This window comes from Phyllobates terribilis, unplaced genomic scaffold (genome assembly GCF_046119375.1).
Source record: "Phyllobates terribilis strain yellow unplaced genomic scaffold, ASM4611937v1 Scaffold_71__1_contigs__length_7168151, whole genome shotgun sequence".
In the NCBI taxonomy this organism is placed as follows: Eukaryota; Metazoa; Chordata; class Amphibia; order Anura; family Dendrobatidae; genus Phyllobates; species Phyllobates terribilis.
In genome coordinates, this window is record NW_027362831.1 from 6256816 (window position 1) to 6272572 (window position 15757).

General features: G+C 48.3%; 1 protein-coding gene across 1 annotated transcript in view; it reads right to left on the minus strand.

Moving 5' to 3' along the window:
• Positions 1 to 15539, minus strand: part of LOC141194467 (uncharacterized) — a 29144-nt gene extending 13605 nt beyond the window's left edge. Inside the window, exon 1 of the mRNA XM_073662391.1 lies at positions 15475 to 15539. The gene's annotated coding sequence lies outside the window, so the exon portion shown is untranslated. The remainder of the gene's footprint in view (positions 1 to 15474) is intronic.
• Between the last annotated feature and the right edge of the window lie 218 nt (positions 15540 to 15757).

Below are 15757 nucleotides of genomic sequence, written 5' to 3' on the forward strand. Positions count from 1 at the left end.
AGCTCAAGAATCAGGCTCCTCAGAGGTATAGGTAATGATGACGTATCAAGAAAGAATTTGACTGCGGAGAGACCATCAGAGTGCCTTATATTTGTGTATAGTGACTCAACATCTGCAGTCACCAGAATGGCATCCTCCTCAACATAGAGACCACCTACCTTCCTCAAAAGGTCCCCAGTATCCTTGAGGAAGGAAGGCAGACATTCAACCAGAGGTTGCAGATGTGAGTCAATCCACTTGTTGACATGTTCAATCCACTTGTGACAATCAGCTGACAACCGGCGGCGATCGCGCCCGCACAGCCTGTGTGCGCGCAGGATCGCGATGACGTACTAATACTGGTCGGGCTCTTAAAGCCCAGGGCACAGACGCGTATTAATATGTCATGGGCTGTAAAGGGGTTAAAGAAAGTGTCTTCTAAAAACTGGCAGAAGGTTTGGGAGTTGATTTTCCATCTATCTTCAATTTGAAAAGGTCCAACTAGCTCATGTGTAATAATACCAGCCTATAGCAGTCCCCACCTCCACCTCGCTAACGTCGGAGTCGAAATCGAGGTCTGTGCCCATTACTGATCCAGCCACGGGCCCATCCATCTGGTCCGTCAAGAATCACTCTCATCAGTCCATAAAACCTTTGAAAAATCTGTCTTTAAATATTTCTTGGACAAGTCTTTTGTTGTATCTTGTTCAGTGGTGGTCGGTATTCAGCCTCAGCCTTGTCTCTGAGCACGGAACACTTTGTACTTCTGGCCTCCAGGAAGGCTGTAGTTCTGGAATAGGACAGCACAAGAGGATAATATCTTCCTGGATGCTTCACATTTGAGTCTTCTGAAATCTTTTGCAGTTAATGCTATTCTTTTTTTTCTTTTGTGATCATATACACTTTTGAAGGTTCTGTGATCACACCCAATATCTGAACAATTTAAGGAGTGCTGCATCCCTCTGTAAGACTTAACCATTTTTGAGTTTTTATAGTCAGTAAAAACTGTTTTTGGCCCATTTTGCCAGAGAAAAACAAGCTGCCTAATAATTGTACCCCCCTGATAAAGGGTTTCAATATCCATAGGCCACACACCCCTCATTACAAAATACACATCAGCTGATCTACTTCATCCACTAAACATTTAAGTTTATACAGCTTGTATTTGGAAAATCTACATAAAAATGATGATATGGTCAGAATATTCACTAGCCTAATAATTGCGCACACAGTGTATGCTTCAAAGTGATCAAGAAACCTATTTTTTATTCTCACCTGCTACAAGCTATGGGTGCAATGTTCAGGAATCATCCTTCAATCCATAGACCGTGGATTCCACATCTCACCCCTGACAAAGCCAAAAAGTGAAAATAGTTGGGTAATAATCTGAAGCTTGTCTCCATTGTGATTATGATATGTTATAAGCAAGTTTAAATCTCTCAGTTCTTTCAATGTGTATTAGGGGTGCACTGTTTTTTTTATGGTAATACAAAAAGAAACACTGGCATGGTTGCACCTAGCAGGGTGCAGTGTATGCTCAGGTGTTACAAAAAATAAATGATTACAACCATATCCTGTAGAATACAGCAAAAGAGGAGAAGAACCCTATTAGTGGTGTGGGGCACTAAAACTATGGGGGTAACAAAGATGAGGAACATTACTGTATATGTGTCACCCTGGCCTGGATGCCACAAAATGTATTAAAGCTGTGTCTGAGAGCAAGGGGGAGGTTCTCTAGTCAGGCGAACATTAGTATGCAATGCCTCCTGTCTCAGGCCAGTAGGGGGAGCTGGCTGCCCCTATAAAAGCTGGTACTGGGGGCAGGGTTAGAGAGAACTGGATGGCCTGTCTCAGCACTGAGACGTGTCCCAGAGTGGAGCAGGGACAGAAAGTTGATTGCACCTAAGAGGAAGTGTGGCAGGAGGAGAGCCACAAGCCAGAGACAAGAGGCGAAGAGAGCCTGTCTTGGCAGAAACGGACTTAGTTTACCAGACTTTGGTGTCTGAGGCTGGAAGGATTCCACATCCCCCAGCAGAGAACCAGTCCGCAAGGGACTGTATATTCCTTGGCCTAAGAAGCCTGGAGGCCCTGCCACAACCGAAGGGACCAGTAAAGCCGTACAAGGCTGGGAGCAGAAAGGAACCCACGTCGCAGGCCATACAGGCGAGAATACACGGAAAGCTCAGAAACGTGGGCTGTTACTCTATAAGGAGGAGATAGCCAGAAGGAGCGCAGAAAGCACGGTAGGCCTACACCCTCACCCTGACCAGGGCCAATTTCCCCGTTGCTCTCAGACATCCAGGTCCCCTCCTAGCCGGGACTGTTTGTGGGTCAGTTTACCTGTTCTAGTAAAGACCCTGGACTGCAACCTGTTGTCTGTGTGCTCCTTGCTCCTCCAGCGCTACCAGCACTGGGACTCTCACTACCATCACTCCCACCATCCACTATACTGCCCTGGGGCCGCACTCTTCCCGTGGGGAGTCACACTACCCTAGCTGCACACCTCATCAGCCCCAGCGGTCTGCATGCAGCGGCGGTTCCTAATAACCGCAATCCACGGGTGGCGTAGTCAGACATAAACATCAGCACATAACGGACTACCACTGGCCTGACCACCCTGAGCCACGGAACCGGGTTGCCACTACTACTCCCACCGTTTCCCTATTGCCCGGATCCGAGTGCCCCACGGCCCAGGGGGCGAGTCATATATGGTAATGAGGGGGGGGGGGCTAATACTTTATAGGACACTATAGATGGTTATAGCACTATGTGGAAGTGGGGAAAAATAGGCAGGACACCTAAGGAGAGTAATGGAAAAAAAAAAAAAAATATATATATATATATATTTATTGTGAGGGGTCAGCTCTACGGTAGGCGCTGGTTCACACAGGGATGCAGTCCGTAGGTTCAAACAAACTGGTGGTTTATTAAATGTCCATAAACCAGGCAGGAGACAAAAATATCACAGCCTCTTTCAGGTTCCGAAAAGGTATAACAGAACAAAACATCAAATAGCAGTTCCATATAGAGCACGGCCTCAGCCGTTTAAATGCAGATGCTTTTCTCTGCCTCCAGCAGACTCTGAGCAGCACATGCAAGGTCTGCTCACCTTGCACAGCAAACAGCACACTGAGAGAGGCGCAGCTGTCTTAAATCAGGCCTTCCAAGACCTGGACTGGAGGTAAGTGAGCAGCTGATCCCCCCCCAGCTCTTTCAGCTGCTCATAAAACCCAGCCCTTTAATCCGGGCCCATTAACTCCCTCTCAGCACTATGTGTGCTGGAGCCTGCTTCTCCGGGTCCTACATCACCGAAGCTTGGTACCTCGGGGACACATACCTCCCCTCATCCACAACGTGTCCAGCTGCAACCTTACCTACCCCCCCACTTCCTCTGCCCATATATATATATATACATACACACACACACACACACACACACATATATATATATGCAGTACAGACCAAAAGTTTGGACACACCTTCTCATTTAAAGATTTTTCTGTATTTTCATGACTATGAAAATTGTACATTCACACTGAAGGCATCAAAACTATGAATTAACACATGTGGAATTATATACTTAACAAAAAAGTGTGAAACAACTGAAAATATGTCTTATATTCTAGGTTCTTCAAAGTAGCCGCCTTTTGCTTTGATGACTGCTTTGCACACTCTTGGCATTCTCTTGATGAGCTTCAAGAGGTAGTCACCGGAAATGGTCTTCCAACAATCTTGAAGGAGTTCCCAGAGATGCTTAGCACTTGTTGGCCCTTTTGCTTTCACTCTGCGGTCCAGCTCACCCCAAACCATCTCGATTGGGTTTAGGTCTGGTGACTGTGGAGGCCAGGTCATCTGGCGTAGCACCCCATCACTCTCCTTCTTGGTCAAATAGCCCTTACACAGCCTGGAGGTGTGTTTGGGGTCATTGTCCTGTTGAAAAATAAATGATGGTCCAACTAAACGCAAACCGGATGGAATAGCATGCTGCAGCAAGATGCTGTGGTAGACATGCTGGTTCAGTATGCCTTCAATTTTGAATAAATCCCCAACAGTGTCACCAGCAAAGCACCCCCACACTATCACACCTCCTCATTCATGCTTCACGGTGGGAACCAGGCATGTAGAGTCCATCCGTTCACATTTTCTGCTTCGCACAAAGACACGGTGATGAGTCCAAATTTGAGATCTTTGGTTCCAACCACCGTGTCTTTGTGCGACGCAGAAGAGGTGAACAGATGGACTGTACATGCCTGGTTCCCACAGTGGAGCATGGAGGAAGAAGTGTGATGGTGTGGGGGTGCTTTGCTGGTGACACTGTTGGGGATTTATTCAAAATTGAAGGCATACTGAACCAGCATGGCTACCACAGCATCTTGCAGCGGCACGCTATTCCATCCGGTTTGCGTTTAGCTGGACCATCATTTATTTTTCAACAGGACAATGACCTCAAACACACCTCCAGGCTGTGTAAGGGCTATTTGACCAAGCAGGAGAGTGATGGGGTGCTACGCCAGATGACCTGGCCTCCACATTCACCAGACCTGAACCCAATCAAGATGGTTTGGGGTGAGCTGGACCGCAGAGTGAAGGCAAAAGGGCCAACAAGTGCTAAGCATCTCTGGGAACTCCTTCAAGATTGTTGGAAGACCATTTCCGGTGACTACCTCTTGAAGCTCATCAAGAGAATGCCAAGAGTGTGCAAAGCAGTCATCAAAGCAAAAGGTGGCTACTTTGAAGAACCTAGATTATAAGACATATTTTCAGTTGTTTCACACTTTTTTGTTAAGTATATAATTCCACATGTGTTAATTCATAGTTTTGATGCCTTCAGTGTGAATGTACAATTTTCATAGTCATGAAAATACAGAAAAATCTTTAAATGAGAAGGTGTGTCCAAACTTTTGGTCTGTACCGTATAAGACAAAATATAAAAAAACACAAACAATAAATGTTTATATGATTCCGCTTCCCCCCCCCCAAAGTAAATAGCAAAATGTAATACATAATAATAATAAGAATCTTTACTTTTATATAGCGCTAACATATTCCGCAGCTCTTTACATACATAATTATTGCTGTCCCCATCAGGGCTCACAATCTCAATTCCCTATCAGTTTGTCTTTGGAGTGTGGGAGGAAACTGTAGAACCCGGAGGAAACCCATGCAAACACGGAGAGAACATACAAACTCCTTGCAAATGTTGTACTTGGTGGGATTTGAACCCAGGACCCCAGCGCTGCAAGGCTGCAGTGCTAACCACTGAGTCACCGTGCTGCCCAGTACATTAAAAAAATATTCGGTATTGCCATGTACATAACTTCCTGAATTAATAACATTTTGAAATATTTTTTTGCATATGGTACAAATCGAAAAACTAGGAATAATGTTTTTGGCCACCACAATTCCACATAAAAATGTAATAAAAAGCTATTAAAATGTCATATTTCCTCCAAAATTGTATCAACAAAAAGAAGAAAACAAGAAATAATCATTGATTCCGGTCCATCGATGGAAGAATGAAAATAGTTACGGGTCTCAGAAAATGGCGACACGGAAAAATTGTTAGATACTAAATTTTCAGCCCTGGTGACATCACACCTGTAGCGCATTAGACCGCTGACTGGCTGCAGTTATCACACACGCTAAAGACATGACATCACAACTGCAGCCTATAAAGAAGACCCGAGCAGCAGCAGAGAGCCGGCACTGGAGCAGGGGAAGGTGAGTAATGCGGATTATAGTATTTGTTACACAGGCTCGTAGATTGTGTACAGAACACTGATAGGGGAAACCTCTTCTATACTTTCTGCTGTTGGTTCAGGGCACATTGTGATGTTCAATGTTGTAATGAGCCTTAGCCTGAGGACAGACAGGAATAATGATGAGATGGCCTGAGAGCAGAGAGGAACGCTGAGGAGAAGGTCTGAGGGAAGAGAGGAATGCTGAGGAGATGGTCTGAGGGAAGAGAGGAGCGCTGAGGAGACAGCCGGAAAGTGGAGAAGAGTGTTGAGGGGATGGCCTGAGGTTAGATATGAGCACCCATAGGCGGATTATAATGAGGGCAATCCGGGCGACTGCCCGGGGCCCCGAGCCTCCAGAGGGCCCGTGGCTCCGGGCGGGGTGTCTATGTCCGGATTGCCCTCATTATATGTGCGGGCCGCCGCCGCGGCACATACCGGCATCAGTGGCGGGAGGGGGGGCCCGGACCGCTCCCCCAGCAGCGGCGCACGGCCGCTATTTCTTGATCGGCCGGGCCAGCACTGCAGCAGTTAACTTCCCTGTGCTGGCCCGGCCGCGTCACTGCTAGTAGACACGGCCCTGTGCGCGGCCGTGTCTCCTAGCTGTGACGTCATGCAGTGCGCCCCGGCCTGCACTGCTACTTACCACCGGAGAGCCTGAGGACTGGAGCCGAGCCGGGAGATGGTGAGTCTGTGTGTGTATATATGTATGTATGTATGTATGTATGTATGTATGTATGTATGTATGTATGTATGTATGTATGTGTGTGTGTGTGTGTGTGTGTGTGTGTGTGTGTGTGTGTGTGTGTGTGTGTGTGTGTGTGTATATATATATATGTATGTATGTGTGTGTATATGTATGTATGTATGTATATGTGTGTGTGTGTGTGTGTGTGTGTGTGTATGTATATATATATATATATGTGTGTGTGTGTGTATGTATATATATGTGTGTATGTATGTATGTGTATATGTATGTGTATATGTATGTGTATGTATGTGTATATATGTATGTATGTTACATAGTTACATAGTTAGTAAAGCCGAATAAAGACTTGCGTCCATCAAGTTCGACCTGTTAGTTCTGTAATTGCTAAAGTTGATCCAGAGGAGGGCAAAAACCCCAAATGATTTAGCCAATCTTCACCTGAGGAAAAATTCCCTCCCGACTCTGAAACCAGCAGTCAGAATAAATCCCTGTATCAACCTACTATTTTATTCTATTTTTAAGTATATGCAGAAATCTGCCTGGTATCTAGAAAAGCATCCAGTCCCCGCTTGAACTGGTTTAGTGAATCCGACATTACCGTCTCCTCACTCAGTGAATTCCATATTCTCACTGCTCTTACCGTAAAGAACCCCTTCCTATGCTGGTGCTGAAACCTTTTCTCTTCCAGTCTTAGTGAATGCCCTCTTGTTACCGTAATATCCCTCCTTTTGAACAAATCCCGGGCAAGGTCTCTATACTGTCCCCTAACATATTTGTATACATTTATTATGTCCCCCCTCAACCTTCTCTTTTCCAGGCTGAATAGTCCTAGTTTTGCCAACCTCTCTGGGTATTGCAGTCCCTCCATTCCCCTTATTAATTTTGTTGCCCTCCTTTGTACCTTTTCAAGCTCATTTATATCCTTTCTATATATTGGGGCCCATAACTGAGCACAGTATTCCAAGTGTGGTCTGACCAGTGCTTTGTACAGTGGAAGAACAATGTTCTCATCCTTTGCAGCTATACCTCTTCTGCTACATCCCATTACCCTGTTTGCCCTTACAGCAGCGGCCTGACTTTGGGCACTCCAATTTAGTTTGCTATCAATCAAGATGCCCAAGTCCTTCTCCATCTCTGAATTCCCCAATGGTTTCCCATTCAGTGAGTACTGGTGACTTCCATTTTTCCTTCCCATATGTATGACCTTACATTTCTCCTCGTTAAACCTCATTTACCATTTAATGCTCCACCTACCCAGCTTATCCAAATCCCTCTGTAGGTCTTCACTATCCTCTTTTGTATTAATTGTTTTACATAACTTTGTGTCATCTGCAAATATTGATATTTTACTATTTATCCCGTTGACTATGTCGTTAATAAAGATATTAAATAGCATTGGGCCTAGTACAGACCCCTGTGGTACCCCACTAGTGACGCTTACCCAATCTGAGTATATTCCATTTATAACCACCCTCTGCCTTCTATCCTTTAGCCAGTTAGCTACCCACTTGCAGACATTTTCCCCCAGCCCCATCATTCTCATTTTGTATACCAACCCATTATGTGGCACGCTATCGAACGCTTTTGAGAAGTCGAGATACACGACATCCACTGGTTCCCCCTGATCTACTCGAGAGCTAACCTCCTCGTAGAAGTCAATCAGGTTTGTTTGGCAGGAGCGATTCCTCATGAATCCATGTTGGTTCGGGGTTAATAGATTATTAGCATCAAGATGCTCCATGATTGCCTCATTAATAAAGCCTTCAAAAATTTTGCCCACAACGGACGTCAGACTCACCGGCCGATAGTTTCCGGTGTTACTTTTTGCTCCCTTTTTGAATATTGCCACTACATTCGCCTGTCGCCAATCAAGTGGTACAGACCCAGTCTCAACAGAGTCCTTAAATATAAGATATAACGGTCTGTCTATCACATTACTTAGTTCCCTTAGTACCCGTGGGTGTATGCCATCAGGTCCTGGTGATTTGTTTATTTTAATGTTACTGAGGCGTTTCTGTACCCCAGCTTGGGTTAGATTTGTCATACTTAGTGGAGGATTAAGTTTGTCACTTCTCATTTCGCCTGTTAGTTCTTTTTCCTTTGTGAAAGTTGACGAAAAAAATTTATTTAATAGATTAGCTTTATCCTCATCTTTCTCTATGATTTTGCCTTCATCACTTTTTATCGGTCCAATATTATTTGATTTAATCCTTTTACTATTTATATACGTAAAGAACAGTTTGGGATTTGATCTACTTTCCCTAGCAATACGTCTCTCTGTTTCCTCCTTCGCTATTTTTATTTGTTTTTTGCAGGTTCTCGTTTTTTCCTTGTAACACATTAGCGCCTCCTTACTGTTTTCCTGTTTTAATCTCTTGAATGCCTCTTTTTTGCTATTTAACGCCCCTTTTACGTTCTTCTTCAACCATATTGGTTTCCTCTTATTTCTGGCCCTTTTATTCCCATACGGTATATACCTCTCGCACTGAGTATTCAGAATTCTTTTGAAGGTTTCCCATTTACTATTCGTATTTCCTTGATTAAGAACTTTGTCCCAGTCTATAAGTGTGTGTGTGTGTATGTATATATATGTGTGTGTGTGTGTGTGTGTATGTATATATATGTGTATATGTATGTGTGTGTATGTGTATATGTATGTGTGTGTATGTATGTGTATATGTATGTATGTGTGTGTGTGTATATGTATGTATGTATGTGTATATGTATGTGTGTATATGTATGTGTGTATATGTATGTATGTATGTGTGTGTGTATATGTATGTGTGTGTGTGTATATGTATGTGTGTGTGTATGTGTATATATGTGTGTGTGTGTATGTGCAGGCAGATATCATTGTGTGATGTTTGCTTATATGTATTTTTGTGTTTCAAATGTGTTTATGCGTGTATGTATATCTGTATATGTTTGTGTGTGTGTGCGACTGCGTGCGGCCTCCTGCTGAGTATAGATGGCGCCGTGTGGCCTCCTGCTGTTTCTGGGGGGGGGGTACCGTGCGGCCTCCCACTGTGTATAGATGGCACCGTGCGGCCTCCCACTGTGTATAGATGATGCCGTGCGGCCCCCTGCTGTGTATAGATGGCGCCGTGCGGCCCCCTGCTGTGTATAGATGGCGCCGTGCGGCCCCCTGCTGTGTATAGATGGCGCCGTGCGGCCTCCTGCTGTGTATAGATGGCGCCGTGCGGCCTCCTGCTGTGTATAGATGGCGCCGTGCGCCTCCTGCTGTGTATCGATGGCGCCGTGCGGCCTCCTGCTGTGTATAGATGGCGCCGTGCGGCCTCCCGCTGTGTATAGATGACGCCGTGCGGCCTCCTGCTGTGTATAGATGGCGCCGTGCGGCCCCCTGCTGTGTATAGATGGCGCCGTACGGCCTCCTGCTGTGTATAAATGGCGCCGTGCGGCCTCCTGCTGTGTATAAATGGCGCCGTGCGGACTCCTGCTGTGTATAGATGGCGCCGTGCGCCTCCTGCTGTGTATAGATGGCGCCGTGCGGCCTCCTGCTGTGTATAGATGGCTACGTGCGGCCTCCTGCTGTGTATAGATGGCTACGTGCGGCCTCCTGCTGAGTATAGATGGCGCCGTGCGGTCTCCTGCTGTCTCTGGGGGGGGCGCCGTGCGGTCTCCTGCTGTCTCTGCGGGGGGGGGGCCGTGCGGCCTCCTGCTGAGTATAGATGGCGCCGTGCGGTCTCCTGCTGTCTCTGGGGGGGGCGCCGTGCGGTCTCCTGCTGTCTCTGGGGGGGGGGGGCCGTGCGGCCTCCCGCTGTGTATAGATGGCTACGTGTTCTCAATATTGAGTCACACAATTAATGTAAGGCTATGTGCCCACGATACAGAAATGTTCCGGATTTTTTTTTTAGCGTTTCTGCATCTCCCTGGCAGAAAAAACGCATGCGGATTTTAGATGCGGATTGTACATGCGGATTGTACATTCGTTTTTTCTGCTAGGGACATGCGGATGTGAAGCGTTCTTCACAAGCATTTCTGCATGCGGGTTGACAAGCGATTTTAGCATAACTTAGAAAGTGCTTGACAACTTGGTCACACTATATAAATCCATGCAACCGGCAACCAGCATGGATTTATATAGTGTGACCGTAAAAGAATGGTAAAAAATAAAAAATATATACTTACCTTCTGATGGCCTGCCGACGTCAGCGGTCGCATGACCCATCACATGACCAAATGACGTCACGGCAGGTCCTTTTCAGACCATCGCGAGCTGCCGGGGAGCCAGGACGCATCGGATAAAGACACCGGGGGCCATCAGAAGGTAAGTATAATATTTATTTTTTATTTTATTCTTTTTTTTACAGGTTCTATGGTACCCGGGTCCGGAGGAGAGTCTCCTGTCCTCCACACCCGGGTACCATCCGCACATTGAAACGCTTGGATTCGGCATCTACAGATGCAGGGATGCAGATTCCATGCGTTCTAATGCAAGTCAATGGCGGCGAAAACGCCGCGCTTCCGCAAAATAATTGGTAATGCTGCGGATTTTTCCGCAATGATAATCCGCAGCGGAAATTTCCGCAGCATGTGCACAGCACATGGGGATTATCATTGGGGAACATGGCAGGCCTTTTACCAAGCGTTTTTTAAGCATTTCCGTAGCGCAATTGCCGCTGCGGAAACGCTTAAGAAACGCATAGTGGGCACACAGCCTAAAAAAAAAATATAATTAATATTGTGGCAAATTAATTTCACGTGAACTATCACAGGGGATCATGTGACATGTCACGTGATAAATCAGGTGTGTGTTGAGGGGGGGTGTCTGGGGGGGGGGGCCGCGCCTTCTAAACTGCCCGGGGCCCTTGCTACTCTTAATCCACCCCTGTGAGCACCAGTGAGGTATCCAGAGAGCAGAGAAGAAAGGAGATGGCCCGAATACAGAGAGGAGCAAAGAGGAGACGGCCTGAGAGCAGAGCACTGAGTAGAGGTTCTGAAAGCAGAGAGGAGCGCTGAAGAGATGACCTGAGGGTAGAAAGGAGCGCTGAGGAGAGAGACTGAGCGTAAAGAGGAGCTCTGAGGAGACAGCCTGAGGGTAGAAAGGAGCGCTGAGGAGATGACCTGAGGGTAAAGAGGAGCGCTGAGGAGACAGCCTGAGGATAGAGAGAAGCACTCAGGAGACAGCCTGAAGGAAGAGATGAGTGGTAAGGAGACAGCCTGAGGTTAGAGATGAGTGCAAAGGAGGCCGCTTGAGAGCAGAGAGGAACACTGAGGAGACAGCCTATGTGTAGAGAGAAGCACTGAGGAGACTGCCTGGGAGCATAGAAAAGCGATGAGGAGACAGACTGAGGGCAGAGAGGAGTCCCGAGGAGATGGCCTGAGAGTAAAGGAGATCGCTGAGGAGATGTCCTGAGTAAAGAGGAACGCTAAGGAGATGGCCTGATAGTAAAGAGGAGCGCTAAGGAGATGGCCTGATAGTAAAGAGGAGCGCTGAGGAGATGGCCTGAGAGTAAAGAGGAGTGCTAAGGAGATGGCCTGAGAGTAAAGAGGAGCGCTGAGGAGATGGCCTGAGAGTAAAGAGGAGTGCTAAGGAGATGGCCTGAGAGTAAAGAGGAGCACCGAGGAGACGGCCTGAGAGTAAAGAGGAGTGCTGAGGAGATGGCCTGAGAGTAAAGAGGAGCACTGAGGAGATGGCCTGAGAGTAAAGGAAAGCACTGAGGAGATGGCCTGAGAGTAAAGAGGAGCACTGAGGAGATGGCCTGAGAGTAAAGAGGAGTGCTAAGGAGATGGCCTGAGAGTAAAGAGGAGCGCTGAGGAGATGGCCTGAGAGTAAAGAGGAGTGCTAAGGAGATGGCCTGAGAGTAAAGAGGAGCACCGAGGAGACGGCCTGAGAGTAAAGAGGAGTGCTGAGGAGATGGCCTGAGAGTAAAGAGGAGCACTGAGGAGATGGCCTGAGAGTAAAGGAAAGCACTGAGGAGATGGCCTGAGAGTAAAGAGGAGCACTGAGGAGATGGCCTGAGAGTAAAGGAAAGCGCTGAGGAGATGGCCTGAGAGTAAAGAGGAGCGCTGAGGAGATGGCCTGAGAGTAAAGAGGAGCGCTGAGGAGATGGCCTGAGAGTAAAGAGGAGCGCTGAGGAGATGGCCTGAGAGTAAAGAGGAGTGCTGAGGAGATGGCCTGAGAGCAAAGAGGAGCGCTGAGGAGATCGCCTGAGAGTAAAGAGGAGCGCTGAGGAGATGGCCTGAGAGTAAAGAGGAGCGCTGAGGAGATGGCCTGAGAGTAAAGAGGAGCGCTGAGGAGATGGCCTGAGAGTAAAGAGGAGCGCTGAGGAGATGGCCTGAGAGTAAAGAGGAGCGCTGAGGAGATGGCCTGAGAGTAAAGAGGAGCGCTGAGGAGATGGCCTGAGAGCAAAGAGGAGCGCTGAGGAGATCACCTGAGAGTAAAGAGGAGCGCTGAGGAGATGGCCTGAGAGTAAAGAGGAGCGCTGAGGAGATGGCCTGAGAGTAAAGAGGAGCGCTGAGGAGATGGCCTGAGTAAAGAGGAGCGCTGAGGAGATGGCCTGAGAGTAAAGAGGAGCGCTGAGGAGATGGCCTGAGAGTAAAGAGGAGTGCTGAGGAGATGGCCTGAGAATAAAGAGGAGCGCTGAGGAGATGGCCTGAGTAAAGAGGAGCGCTGAGGAGATGGCCTGAGAGTAAAGAGGAGCACTGAGGAGATGGCCTGAGCGTAAAGAGGAGCGCTGAGGAGATGGCCTCAGCAAAGAGGAGCGCTGAGGAGATGGCCTGAGAGTAAAGGAGAGCGCTGAGGAGATGGCCTGAGTAAAGAGGAACGCTAAGGAGATGACCTGATAGTAAAGAGGAGCGCCGAGGAGATGGCCTGAGCGTAAAGAGGAGCGCCGAGGAGATGGCCTGAGTAAAGAGGAGCGCTGAGGAGATGGCCTGAGTAAAGAGGAGCGCTAAGGAGATGGCCTGATAGTAAAGAGGAGCGCCGAGGAGATGGCCTGAGAGTAAAGATGAGCGCCGAGGAGATGGCCTGAGAGTAAAGAGGAGCGCTGAGGAGATGGCCTGAGAGTAAAGAGGAGCGCTGAGGAGATGGCCTGAGAGTAAAGAGGAGCGCTGAGGAGATGGCCTGAGAGTAAAGAGGAGTGCTGAGGAGATGGCCTGAGTAAAGAGGAGCGCTGAGGAGATGGCCTGAGAGTAAAGAGGAGCGCCGAGGAGATGGCCTGAGCGTAAAGAGGAGCGCTGAGGAGATGGCCTCAGCAAAGAGGAGCGCTGAGGAGATGGCCTGAGAGTAAAGGAGAGCGCTGAGGAGATGGCCTGAGTAAAGAGGAACGCTAAGGAGATGACCTGATGGTAAAGAGGAGCGCCGAGGAGATGGCCTGAGCGTAAAGAGGAGCGCCGAGGAGATGGCCTGAGTAAAGAGGAGCGCTGAGGAGATGGCCTGAGTAAAGAGGAGCGCTAAGGAGATGGCCTGATAGTAAAGAGGAGCGCCGAGGAGATGGCCTGAGAGTAAAGATGAGCGCTGAGGAGATGGCCTGAGAGTAAAGAGGAGCGCTTAGGAGATGGCCTGAGCGTAAAGAGGAGCGCCGAGGAGATGGCCTGAGTAAAGAGGAGCGCTGGGGAGATGGCCTGAGTAAAGAGGAGCGCTAAGGAGATGGCCTGATAGTAAAGAGGAGCGCCGAGGAGATGGCCTGAGAGTAAAGATGAGCGCTGAGGAGATGGCCTGAGAGTAAAGAGGAGCGCTGAGGAGATGGCCTGAGAGTAAAGAGGAGCGCTGAGGAGATGGCCTGAGAGTAAAGAGGAGCGCTGAGGAGATGGCCTGAGAGTAAAGAGGAGCGCTGAGGAGATGGCCTGAGAGTAAAGAGGAGCGCTGAGGAGATGGCCTGAGAGTAAAGAGGAGCGCTGAGGAGATGGCCTGAGTAAAGAGGAGCGCCGAGGAGATGGCCTAAGAGTAAAGAGGAGCGCCGAGGAGATGGCCTAAGAGTAAAGAGGAGCGCCGAGGAGATGGCCTAAGAGTAAAGAGGAGCGCCGAGGAGATGGCCTGAGAGTAAAGAGGAGCGCCGAGGAGATGGCCTGAGAGTAAAGAGGAGCGCTGAGGAGATGGCCTGAGAGTAAAGAGGAGCGCTGAGGAGATGGCCTGAGAGTAAAGAGGAGCACTGAGGAGATGGCCTGAGAGTAAAGAGGAGCGCTGAGGAGATGGCCTGAGAGTAAAGAGGAGCGCTGAGGTGATGGCCTGAGAGTAAAGAGGAGCGCTGAGGAGATGGCCTGAGAGTAAAGAGGAGCACTGAGGAGATGGCCTGAGTAAAGAGGAGCGCTGAGGAGATGGCCTGAGAGTAAAGAGGAGCGCCGAGGAGATGGCCTGAGAGTAAAGAGGAGCGCCGAGGAGATGGCCTGAGAGTAAAGAGGAGCGCTGAGGAGATGGCCTGAGAGTAAAGAGGAGCGCTGAGGAGATGGCCTGAGAGTAAAGAGGAGCCATGAGGAGATGGCCTGAGTAAAGAGGAGCGCTGAGGAGATGGCCTGAGAGTAAAGAGGAGAGCCGAGGAGATGGCCTGAGAGTAAAGAGGAGCGCCGAGGAGATGGCCTGAGAGTAAAGAGGAGCGCCGAGGAGATGGCCTGAGAGTAAAGAGGAGCGCCGAGGAGATGGCCTGAGCGTAAAGAGGAGCGCTGAGGAGATGGCCCGAGAATAAAGAAGAGCGCTGAGGAGACTAACAAGAAATGCAGAGGAGATGGTCTGAGGATAGAAAGGAACACTGAGGATACGGCCTAAGTGTAAAGGGGTTGTCCATTTACTTTATGTGTTCAGGGTAGTATTAAATGGCAATGGGTGGTGTTAAGGGTTAGAGGAATGGTTATGGACGTGGCCTAAGATGTCATCATGATGTACAATCTATCCCTCTTTATATTCTCTGACAGTTGGGAGGTCACACAAATGTAAAAATCTAATTATTTTTGTAGCTGCAAAATGCAATTGCAATGTGTGAATAAAGTCTATAGAGAGTGTGAGCCCCAATGGGGATGGTGATATTAATGTGTGTACAGCGCTGCGGAGTATGGAGGCGATATAAAGAATAATGGGGAATCTCCACATACCTCCAAGTGCAGAGCCGCCATCACATATATGGCTGTTCTGTGCGCACAGGACCTGTGATGAGGTCACAGGAGGGGAGGAGTCAGGGGTCACATGATCAGTGGCCTCAGTGGATGCAGGACTCTGCTGTACCCTGCAGGATGGAGCCTGTATAAGTGTTTAGTGTGTGGTGAGCGTCTCTATTAGGTTATAGGCCAGACACTATGTACCACACTTTTAAGTGCAGATGGATAAGGCCGATATAGGGTGCCAGTCACACAGATAATACTACGCAGCCGCCCTTCC